The sequence below is a fragment of the Pezoporus occidentalis genome, unplaced genomic scaffold (assembly GCF_034315485.1).
Source record: "Pezoporus occidentalis ecotype Australia unplaced genomic scaffold, CSIRO_AGI_Poc_V1 ctg4, whole genome shotgun sequence".
Taxonomy (NCBI): Eukaryota; Metazoa; Chordata; class Aves; order Psittaciformes; family Psittacidae; genus Pezoporus; species Pezoporus occidentalis.
This window is the reverse complement of record NW_026915724.1, coordinates 12,953,155-12,963,839: the sequence shown is the minus strand read 5'-3', so window position 1 is coordinate 12,963,839 and position 10,685 is coordinate 12,953,155. Positions and strand designations below refer to the sequence as shown.

Below are 10,685 nucleotides of genomic sequence, written 5' to 3'. Positions count from 1 at the left end.
GGATACATGAGATTGAAAAAACATTGAGGTCCTACCTCCTCTGAGAAAGAATCAGCTCTGTGTAGCACATTCCTGAAAGCAGTTTGTCTTATTCTTCTAAAATTCCGATGATGGGAATTCTTTAAGAAACTTCCTAAATGCTGAGATATACTGAATAAATTATGATCTAACTTGTATCTCTTGCTGCAAATCAATTTACATCTTATTTTTTGTAGGCATGAAGACGACTTGATTTTGTCTCCAAGTCTTTTACATAGGTGAAGAGTGCTACCAAGTCATCACTCAGTTTCCTTTTTTTCTAGCTTAAATAAATTTCATCACCCCTTTTTCCTCTTCTCTAGTCATTTCACTTTTTTTCTTGTATTCCAAACTGGGCACACAACCCTAGTAATTAGTGCTGAGTAGTGCAGAGTAATTATCCTTATATTCACCAGAATCACATTTGTTCAGCTTATAGGGCAGTAAAGTCTTTGCTTTTTTCAGCAGTATTATACTGGTGACTCATCCTCAGCTCATGATTGACTGTAGGACCCAGAGCCTTGCCTCCAGTACTGCTGCCTAGCCAGCTATTCTCTGCTTTGCACCTCTGATTTGACTTTTCCCCTCCCCAAAAGGAGTCCTTTGCATTCTTTACTGAATTTGATCTTATTGATTTCAGACCATTTCACCAGTGTAGCAAGATTATTTTAAATTCTAATCCTGGTCACCAAAGTGCTCACAAACCCTTCCATCTTGATGTCATCCACAAATTTTACTCTGTACAAATCATTACTCTCATTCAAGTCATTAATGAAAGCATTGAGTAAAACTGACCCCTGACAGACCATTGTGGGACCTCACTTATAACATTCTCCTAGTTTTACAGTGAATCATTGATAATTATTCCTGACAAGTGAATGGTATTTCAACCACGTGTGCACCTAGAAGACTGCAGAGTGATTTTAGCCTGGCCTCATTTTATTTTTAGTAATGACATCCCGTGGGACTATATCAAAAGCTTTTAAAAAGCCTTACTCATATATACTATATATACCTCACCATATACCAGCTAGGTCTGGTGAGGTACCTGGTTTATGAACTATATCCTCCTAGCAATTTTGTGTAGCCAATACCCAACTGCCTGGCATTTACCTTACCTATATAGGCAGCAAATCACCTTGTCCTAAGAACACAGCAGTAGGGATTCAGCTGACCACCTTCACCCAGACATGGTCAGCGTTCAGGGAGGGATTCACCTCTATGCAGGATTCACTGTAACACTTGCCCAGTAAATCCAGCATCTGCAGAAAGGGGCGGACTTCTGCAGGCACGAAGTGTTTTGTGGGTACAAAGTTTCTGTAACAGAAGATTTAATACTGAATTGCAGAATTAGATTATTAAGGATTATATTACCTCTTGGGATTTAAGCTGTTAAATAAAAATCATGGGTACATGAGGTTGAAAGAAACTTTGAGGTCCTACCTCCTCTGGCACCTCCTGCAAGCCTCCCAGAGACATCATGTCACCAGCAGCAGTAGTGGCAGTGGTAGGTGCCCATGTTTTGTCCTAAAGAAGATGTCCTAGGCTGTTTGTCCTAAAGAAGATATTAGATCAGTTGAACAAGATTTGTTCTTCAAAAGTCTTCATGGCCTGACTATACTCTACATGTTTAGGAGCCAACTGCGTTTGTTTTAAAATGTATCTTAGTTCTAGCCTAACTAGAACTAGCCATTGAAAGTCCATATTTTCTCCTTTTTCTCCTTTTTAATGACAGGTGCTGTGTTTATCCACTGGGATTTTTCTCCTAGCAACTGTCAAAGATTACTATAAGTGCTTTCAAGACTGCTCCAGTGCATGCTAAGTTTCTGGTCACCATCACCTTGTTTGTGACTGAAACCCACTGAATATGTAAATCTTGCTGTCACCTGCTTTTCTTCTCCTCAGTAAACAGCAGACGTTCCTTCAGCCTTCCACTGTTTCTAATATCCTCTCATACTTGTCATTAGAATTTGTCCCCTGTGACCCCTTTTGTGCCTTTCTGCATCCTTCCTACCCAGGCACCCTTTGTCCCTGTACAGTTGCTTTTGTGTGATCCCAGTGTTGTTTACTTTAGAAGGTGAACCTGGTACCCTGGCAGTATGGTATTTCTATGGTGTCAGGACTTATTGCAGTCACAAGGATAGAAGGGAAGCTGTACAGTCACACAGTAGCTCCCTGTCACACAACGTAACGTACACAACTGACAAAGCAGTTTTGTCTTCTTCAGAGCCAACAGTAGATTACTTCACAGACATGTTATCCTCTTAAGACTGCATAGCTTCATATTCTCATCCTGCATGTTCCTGTGTTTGCAGTGCGGGCCAGTGTTGTTTCAAGGGTCTGCTCCCATAAAGAACTCTCCTTGTAACTATTTTAGATGGCGGGTATGGGTACACCTAGTTACCACAAGGACAGATCCCATGTTTCCCTTGAAGATCATGAAGCATTTACAAGGGACCCCATCCTCTCCTTTTGCAGGTAGAGGAACAGAAAGGAAAGGGCTGTGAAAAGGGCAGCACTCAGCTCAGGCCAGGTTAGGAACTGGGTTGCCAAATCCCCATCCCACATACTTGCCACAGCACCTCGTCTCCACAGATGAACCATTGACTTCCCTCAGTATTTGTAGATATCATGATGATGCATGTTTGACTTCACTTTTCATTTTTAAATGCTTCATACTATTTAGCCATTTAGCACAGACAGCAGCAACGTCCTAATGAAATTGAAGTCTCTGTAAAGCCCTATATTGCTTCATATTATCGTTATAATATCCAGCTTCTTTAAAGTTAAAGCTTTTGTATTTGCAAGACATAGAGCACAAGAGCACAGTAATACACAATGCACAACATTAATGCTAATAACAGTCATAAACTTGTATATACTGGCTGACAATAATTGTGTAGCACAATGTGTTCACTCTCTCAAAAGAAGACTGTCAGTGCTAGAGTGTATTATTTATCAAAGATAAAAAATAAAAAGGAATCAAACCTTTTACTGTTGTAACTGGTGATCTTTAGTTTCATCCTCTCAGACAACCTGAAATCCAAATGCTTAAAAGAATATAGTTCAGGGAAAAAATCGCTCTGCTTCCTGCCAACCACCTGCAGTATGCATTTGTCCATCTTTCGCTCTAAAACAGTTGTGTTACTCCCAGTTTCCCTCCAAGCCCATTATTTTCTCTGGGAGGCTGAACTCATATGGCAAGGGTTAGAGCAGCCCAGTGGAGCTCAGCTGAGCAGCAGTCACACAACAACAGCACTAAATTCAGGGAAGGCAGATGTTGCCTGGTTTCACCAGTTACAAGTAATGGCTATTAACACTTCCCACTGAAAAGGTTTGAAACTCCTAAAGTAGAATGAGCAATACTCCTAGAAGGTGCTTTAGAAGTGTTAGATGTCAGTCCCCCCAGTTTTCAAGCAAATAAATGTCTGTTGCAATATATTTCTAGTACAGCGTGACCTTTCTGAAAGGCTGAGAGGTCTTTCATTCAGAATAAATATTCAGAAATAATATATTCTTTTATTATTATTTTTATTATTCTTTTATTATTCTAATAAATATTCTTTTATTCAGAATACTGCTGCCCATCGTATTCTGAATAGAACTCACACATCTGTCACAAAGCTACTAATTTACTAACAGACTTCATCACAATTCTAACTTCCAGGTGATTAAGAAGCCTAGAGTTACACATGTAATCTGGTGTTAAATAGTCAATGCCATTTCTTGTAAAGAGTGAATAAATAATAATATTAATGAAAAAAATTACAATAAGCCAGTGTACAAGCGTTTTGTAGCTCTCTGCCAGCGCATTACCCAATAAAATCTTTTACTTCTATATAGAACAAACCCTATTTATTTTTGTGACATCTCAGTGTTAAGTGCTGGCAGATTTTTAGAGTGAAGTGTGGACTTTAATCTCTGTCCTGTAATGAGCCAAGGAAACTACTAACATACAATGTCAGTGTTTTTACTGTTATTACCTGTATTATGGCATTTCTGACAAGCAATGATGATGTATCCAGAAGTCCAGTTTGGACAATGTACTCAAATGGAACAAATTCAGTTTATTATTTGATTTCACAGGCACTTAATCGTACAAAACTATGCCTAGTTGGCACAGTGATAGATGAACTAGGGAAAGATTAGATTTGTTAACAGTGACATTAAGATTAGCACTGTCTAGTGTGATTCCTGCTCTCCTCACACTCTCTTAGACGTAGGAGGTGTGATCTTCTCTCATTCCTCAGCAACAGGGGGGATGTCACATTTGGAGCCCCAGAAGCTGACACCAAATGGTGAGAGAGATGCTTGGTCAAAATGTGTCGTTATCATGTCTGTCATCTTCACTATTAGAAAGCCATTTATGCTACCCAAGAGGAAACTGGCTACATATGGAAAACCTGAGAGGACTGCTATAGAGCACATAGTTTTTAATGTTATTAAATATAAAACGTAGGAAAGCTAGTAAGGGGGTGTGGTGGGTTGATCCTGGCAGGATGCCAGGTGCCTACCGAAGCTACTCTATCACTCCCCCTCCTCAGCTGGACAGGGGAAAGAAAATATAATGAAAAGCTCATCCCACAGTTTGAGATAAAGACAGGGAGAGATCACTCACCAATTACCATCATGGGCAAACCAGACTTGACTTGGGGAAATTAGTTTAATTTATTACCAATTAAATCAGAGTAGGAGTAATGGAAAATAAACCCAAATCTTCAAGATGCCTTCCCCTCACCCCTCCTTTCTTCCCAGACTCAGCTTCAAGTCCAAATTCTCTGCCCAGCAGTGAACGGGGACAAGGAATGGGGGCTGTGGACAGTTCCATCACATATTGTCTCTGCCACTCCTTACTCCTCAGAGGAGGGGTCCTCATGCTCTTCCACTGTCCAGCATGGGTCCCCCATGGGGTTACCAGTCCCTGCAACAAACCTGCTCCAGTGCGGGCTCCTCTCTCCATGGGGCCATGGGTCCTGCCAGGAGCACAGGCTTCCCATGGGGTCACAGCCTCCTTTGGGTATCCCCCTGCTCCAGTGTGGGGTCCTCTCCTGGCTGTAGGTGAAGATCTGCTCCACTGTAGACCTCCATGTGCTGCAGGGGCACAGCCTGCCTTGTCACGGTCTGCACCATGTGCTGCAAGGGAATATCTGCTCTGGTGCCTGGAGCACCTCCTACCCCTCCTTCTGCATTGACCTTGGTACCTGCATGGCTGCTGGTCTCACGTATTCTCAATCCTCTCTTCTAGCTGCAATTGCTTCTGCACAGTAACATTTTCTCCTTCTTAAATATATTATCCCAGAGGTGCTACCACTGTCACTGGCTCAGCTATTGGACACTGGGGAAGCTTCTAGCAGCTTCTCACAGAAGCCAGCCCTGCTGTCCCTTCCCCTAACCAAAAAACTTACCACGCAAACACAATACAAGGGTTTCTAAAAACCTTCATGAATAGCTGCCTGGAAGGAAGAACTGGTCAACATGTGACAGGACAGGGTGCTTAGAAGGTGCAATGGAAAGAAGGGTCAAGAGTGCAGGAATTACTTTGAACTTCAAACAAAACCACTGCTGGTGACACCCGAGACACTTCCCTTGCGCTGGAAGGGAACACAAGTCACAGTGTAAGTGCAAATTAGATTCATTTTTTAATGGATGAGACATCTTAAAAACTCAAGGTAAAAGGTGACAGGGCAGCTAAGGAAGAACCTGTTAAGTTTGTCCTGGAATTACAATTTAAGTTTAAATAACTCAAGGTCATTCTCAGTTTCCAGCTTTGTAATTTTGCTTGACCTTACACCTGGCTGGAATGAACCTTTAATTTGATTAATGTTTGCACTTGACTAGTGTTGATGACAAGCCCAGGTGAAGCCAACCACCTTCGGAGTATTTTCTATCTTGTGAGATAATCCAAATGTATCCACATAAAGGGGCACGAAGAAGCAGCTTCTAGAGGAATGGCTGCCCAAGATATGTAAAAAGGATCTGCAAATGGAGTGCGTTGCTTTGCAGGTAGAAGAATTAATGAGGGGACAAGAGTTCTCATGTATTTGATTGCAGAAAGAAGCCTGCTCTGGTAGAGACAGGCCAATGCCTCTCCTGCAAGGAACAGATGTCCAAAATGTATTTCACAGTTGCAGGCAATACTTAAGATTGTCCTTTAACAACTTTGCAATTTGTACCATCCGTATCTCCATGAGACTGGCCACAAGTGGGATTTTCACACAGCAGAGGCTTCCAGTTTGGTTTTCATTTAAATTCTTAGCCATTTCAAATAAACCAAACAAAACCTTTTTATTTCCTGCAAACTGGACATTTGAGAAAAACTTCACTTAAAATACACTAATATATGGTGCACCTTCAACAAAATAACCTTTTTGGTGTGTCACCAGTTCCATCAGGTCTCTGTCTGAAGACTGCTAACAATACCTAGAGCAACAAACAGTACTGATGTCCTGTTCCTGCAGTGCTCTGCCAGGAACCAAAGCACTGTTCTATGGGAATTCTGCCTTCTATGTGACAACAGTTTGTTGACATGGCCTGCTAACTCTAGTCTCACTCCCCCTTGAAAACATTACTTCTCCTGCCATGCAAATACTGTCACAGCCAGGTCTGACAACCATTCAGGCTTCAGCCACTTATCCTTGGAAGGGCATGTTCTAGGGCATGAAGGATTACAGTTTATTGTGGTGAAGCTGCCTATAAGTGCAACTAATTTAGTGCCCTGTTAAAACAGTGATGAATTTAGCCCATAATTTCAAGAAATGAAGCAACACTTCCTGACAAAACCTCAAAAGCTACAATTTATGGTAGCCCTCCCAGTTAACAACTCAGTGAACTATGAACATCCTCAGCCCCATTAACATCTTAACTAGATCCCTATTGAACATTAAGGTCTCCTGGTATATTCTCTTGTGAGACAGAAACTGAGATTTTTAAGGACAGGTTCTCCTGTGATCTGTTCTCCTTCATGTGTCACTCCTTTTCAGTAGGGTTACTGTCACTGAAACCCAAGTCTTCCCTTACCTCTTCATGACACTGACAGAATCCCTTGTTGCAGTCTCACTCATTTCATCCTCTATGACACTGCCTTTCCCCTGTATTTTTCTACTATACTCTGGCAAAATAATCAACCTCCCCAGCTGACATCATGTGCAGACATGCAGACTTCCCTGCTGGCTTTCCATCACCCACCGCACCTACTTTCACATTCCCATTTCAATGGGAAATGTCCTCCACGACCTCACACCTTACTTCAGCTGTTGTGTCACCTCTTACACCTTCCATCTCTCCCACATTCCCAGTGCATCTTACCAAGCCAGAAAGTACTATTGGGCTGCTCATATCTACTATGCCTGAATCACATTCTCGTCCTCTTCTCACCTCTTTCCCACTGCTTCAGCATCATGAGGAAGCCAGTAAAGCAGTGTAACAGGGCATCTGTGTGAGACTCCAGCATTGCCTATGCGATGTGTTTCTCCCATGCTCAACGCCTCAGACTGCTCTTTAAATGAGGATTATTAGATTTTAAAATATTTGCATGCAGGTAGCAGTGTAATGCCTCAGCTATCTAATATGGCACACTTGAACCTCCAACACCATTAAATCTCCTCCCTTTTCACTTTTCTACTTATTTTCTCCAGTCAGAGCTGGGTTCTCCTCAGGTTGTTTTCAGATCAGACCCAAAATAGGACCGATACAGCAGCATCCCAAAAGCTGTCAGACCTCCTGACACCATGTGATGGGCTGGACTCAGACCCTTAAGCATTACACAAGCTCAAGGTTGAGTACCATAGCTAAAGTTGTACACACTGTTAACTGTTTTCACAAGTGGATGGGAGAAATCCGTGAAAGCTGGAGAGAAAGAAACCCTCCCAACTTCAAAATGTTGTTGTATTTCTAATGCAGATGGTCATGTCTTATTTTCAGGTAACACACGATGGATGAAAGGAAACATTAAGCTGTTTCTCTGAAAGGTGCCTAATTTTCCTCTCAGTTAGCTGTGCATCAAACCTACACGGTTAATCCCTATGGTTTATCTTACCAGATAGAAAAAAAATGGGTCACAGAACTTCAGCACTGGAGACATTCGATTCCTTCGCCAAACAGGAATATGTCGATTTTGAGAGCAGTGGGATGAGCAGCAGCGTTTGCTATCCGTCGCTTCCTACACCCGATGAGCTCAGAGGGCTCCTCACACGCCAACCTCTGCTCCCCGGCAGCCAGCCAACCCTGCTACAGCTGGGCACGTACACAGCCCGCTACACCTGCAGACCCCTACAGCGAAGGAAAGGCTTTGGCCGTGCCTTAAACACTAGGTTCTTTCCCCAGTACATCATCACATCGCATGCGAAGGGGCTTAAGTTGCAGTCCCGCAGCTCCAGCGCCGGGCTTGCGGGACCTATGTGTGGGAGAAGGATAGCCCCGGGTCCTAAGGGCTCCTCCAGCCTGAATGCAGCCGGCAAGGCCGAACCAGTCACACACCCAGCCAGCCAGGGCGGCCCAGCTCCGAGCGTGCAGGTGTCTCGCTCTACGGGCATTCAGACGGGCCGGTTCCCCCAGCCTCCCCCGGCCCGCCCCGCCCCGCCCCGCCCCAGGAGAAGCCCCGCCCCTCCCCGGTAGAACAGGATGACATCATCCCTCCCCACTGGCTCGCCGCGCGGCTCCTCCGGCCCGCCACCACCCCGGGAGGAAGGGGGGGGTTGTCCCCGCACCCCCCTCTGGAACCCGCGTCCCGGCGGACAGCCCGGGGCACCGGGGACGCCGGCTGCTACTCCCCGTCCCGCCGCCCAGCCTCGCCCCTAACCCCACACCCCACTACGTCATCCCTCCCTCTCCCCCGCGCGCGCGGCGCTGCTGGCGGGGAAGCGTCCCTCGAGGGGAGCGCCGGGGCCGGGCAGCGGCTTCGCGGCGGCTTCACCCGCCGAAGCGCGCCTGCGCAGAAGCGGCGCGCCGGCGCGGTGTGGCGGCTGCGCGTGCGCAACTCGGGGGGGGCGGACGCGGCGGGCGGGCGGCGGGGCAGCTCCTGCGCTGACACCTGCAGCATGTGCCAGGAGCTGCAGCGGCAGCGGCCGCCTCTGCCTCTGCGCGGCGCGGCCGCCCCGCTCCGGCGCCGTGCGCGGCGGCGGCGGTGGTGGCGGCGGAGGAGCAACTCCCGCTCCCGGCGTCCCTCCTCCTCCTGCCTGGCACCGTGTGCCGGCGGGTGCACGGTGACCTTACGGAGCGTGCATTACCTCACAGGTAAATATCAGCTGATCCGCCCCAGCGGCAGCGGCGGGAGCCAGGCGGCCGGAGCCCACAGAGCGTTCCTGAGGTAGCGATCTCGGGTGTGTGGTGCCGGGCAGGGGACGCCGCCTGTTGCCGTTTACCTGTGGGGGGCAGCTGGCGGGGGGGCGCACGGGGTTACCCCCTCGGCACAACGGGGGCGCCTGTGGTGTGGGGCGGCCTCGGCGGGGGGGACGATGACGGGTGGGGACCCCTGGGCCGGGCCCCCCCCTCCCCGTTGTCGTCTTGCTCTCCGTGTCTGCCCCCGGTGGGGTCGTAATAAGGTCCCGTTTATCCTCAGGGCGGGTTCCAGCCCTGGCAGGTGCGTGAGTGTCTGTCTTACAGTGACCCACCCAGACTCACCATGCAGCAGGTCTATGGGTCTGTTGGCATGGAGAGGGAACCTGGTGGGTAGTGGCGGTCCCCTGCTATGGCTGGCTGAGGGAAAAGGGGTGAAAGGATGCCCATAATGCAGAAGTGTTGCCTTTACCGGTGTGTTCACTGGCTTATTGGCAAAGTTTGGTAGTTGGTGGTGAAAATCGCAGTTGTCACAGCCAAACTAGCTTCTACTACCCATGCTGAGGAGTAGCTACCACTACTACCAGTAGCTACCAGTAGCATGTAGTGATAGGACACGAGCAAATGGTTTAGAATTGGAAAAGGGTAAGCAACCTGGGAGGTGTCTGTGCACGTGGCAGGGGGGTTGGAACTAGATGATTTTAAGGTACTTTCCAACCCAAACCATTCTGTGATTCTCTAAGAAGTTCTTTACTAAGAGGTGGTGAGGCACTGGCACAGGTTGCCCAGGGAAGCTGTGACTGCCCTATCCCTGGCAGTGTTCAAGGCCAGGTTGAATGGGGCTTGAAGCAACCTGGTCTAGTGGAAGGTGTCCCTGCTCATGGCAGGGGGGTTGGAACTGGGGGAGCTTTAAGGTCTCTTCCAACCTGAACCATTCCATGATTCTGTGGAAATGAGGCATTTCTGACAGCTGTGGTAGTCAGCTGAGCCTGGTACTTATTCACTGGATCCCATTGTCAGCATTGGTGATCTTTTAGATAGTACCTTAAACATTGCTGGAAGTCAGTGTCATCTGTTAATCTTTGATGGTTCCTGGTGTCTCGGATGTTAAAATGAGAGGTTCACCAATTAAGAAGCAGTATCACAAAGTTGGTGCTTGTGGGCTTTCAATACATTTTGTTATGTTCAAAGTTTTGTAACTTAGTCTTCACTTCTGAATGCCATACCTCTACTCCTCCTCTTCTTGGTGGGGTATAGTAGTAGTTTAATAATAATGGGGGGATAATGGCATAGATTCTATGATTTAAACCTAGTATAGTTATGGAGCTGTTTCTGTAACTTTTACCTGAGCACTAGGTTGTCTCTGCACCTATGATCACACACATGACTGGGCA

The 10,685-nt window shown here is 46.5% G+C and overlaps 1 protein-coding gene and 1 long non-coding RNA gene across 23 annotated transcripts in view; one reads left to right on the top strand and one right to left on the bottom strand.

Moving 5' to 3' along the window:
• The window catches only part of LOC134171334 (uncharacterized), a 64,973-nt gene extending 55,108 nt beyond the window's left edge, over positions 1 to 9,865 (bottom strand). For all 3 annotated transcript variants that reach the window (XR_009967601.1, XR_009967602.1, XR_009967603.1), the window contains exon 1: positions 9,243 to 9,865. This is a non-coding gene — a long non-coding RNA (uncharacterized LOC134171334). The remainder of the gene's footprint in view (positions 1 to 9,242) is intronic.
• Positions 9,046 to 10,685, top strand: part of DTNA (dystrobrevin alpha) — a 233,011-nt gene continuing 231,371 nt past the window's right edge. For 12 of the 20 annotated variants that reach the window (XM_062633454.1, XM_062633453.1, XM_062633447.1 and 9 more), the window contains exon 1: positions 9,300 to 9,322. The gene's annotated coding sequence lies outside the window, so the exon portion shown is untranslated. Of the gene's footprint in view, positions 9,250 to 9,272; positions 9,323 to 10,685 lie in introns of those variants that run through there. The other 8 variants (XM_062633469.1, XM_062633470.1, XM_062633464.1 and 5 more) reach the window with 7 other exon arrangements.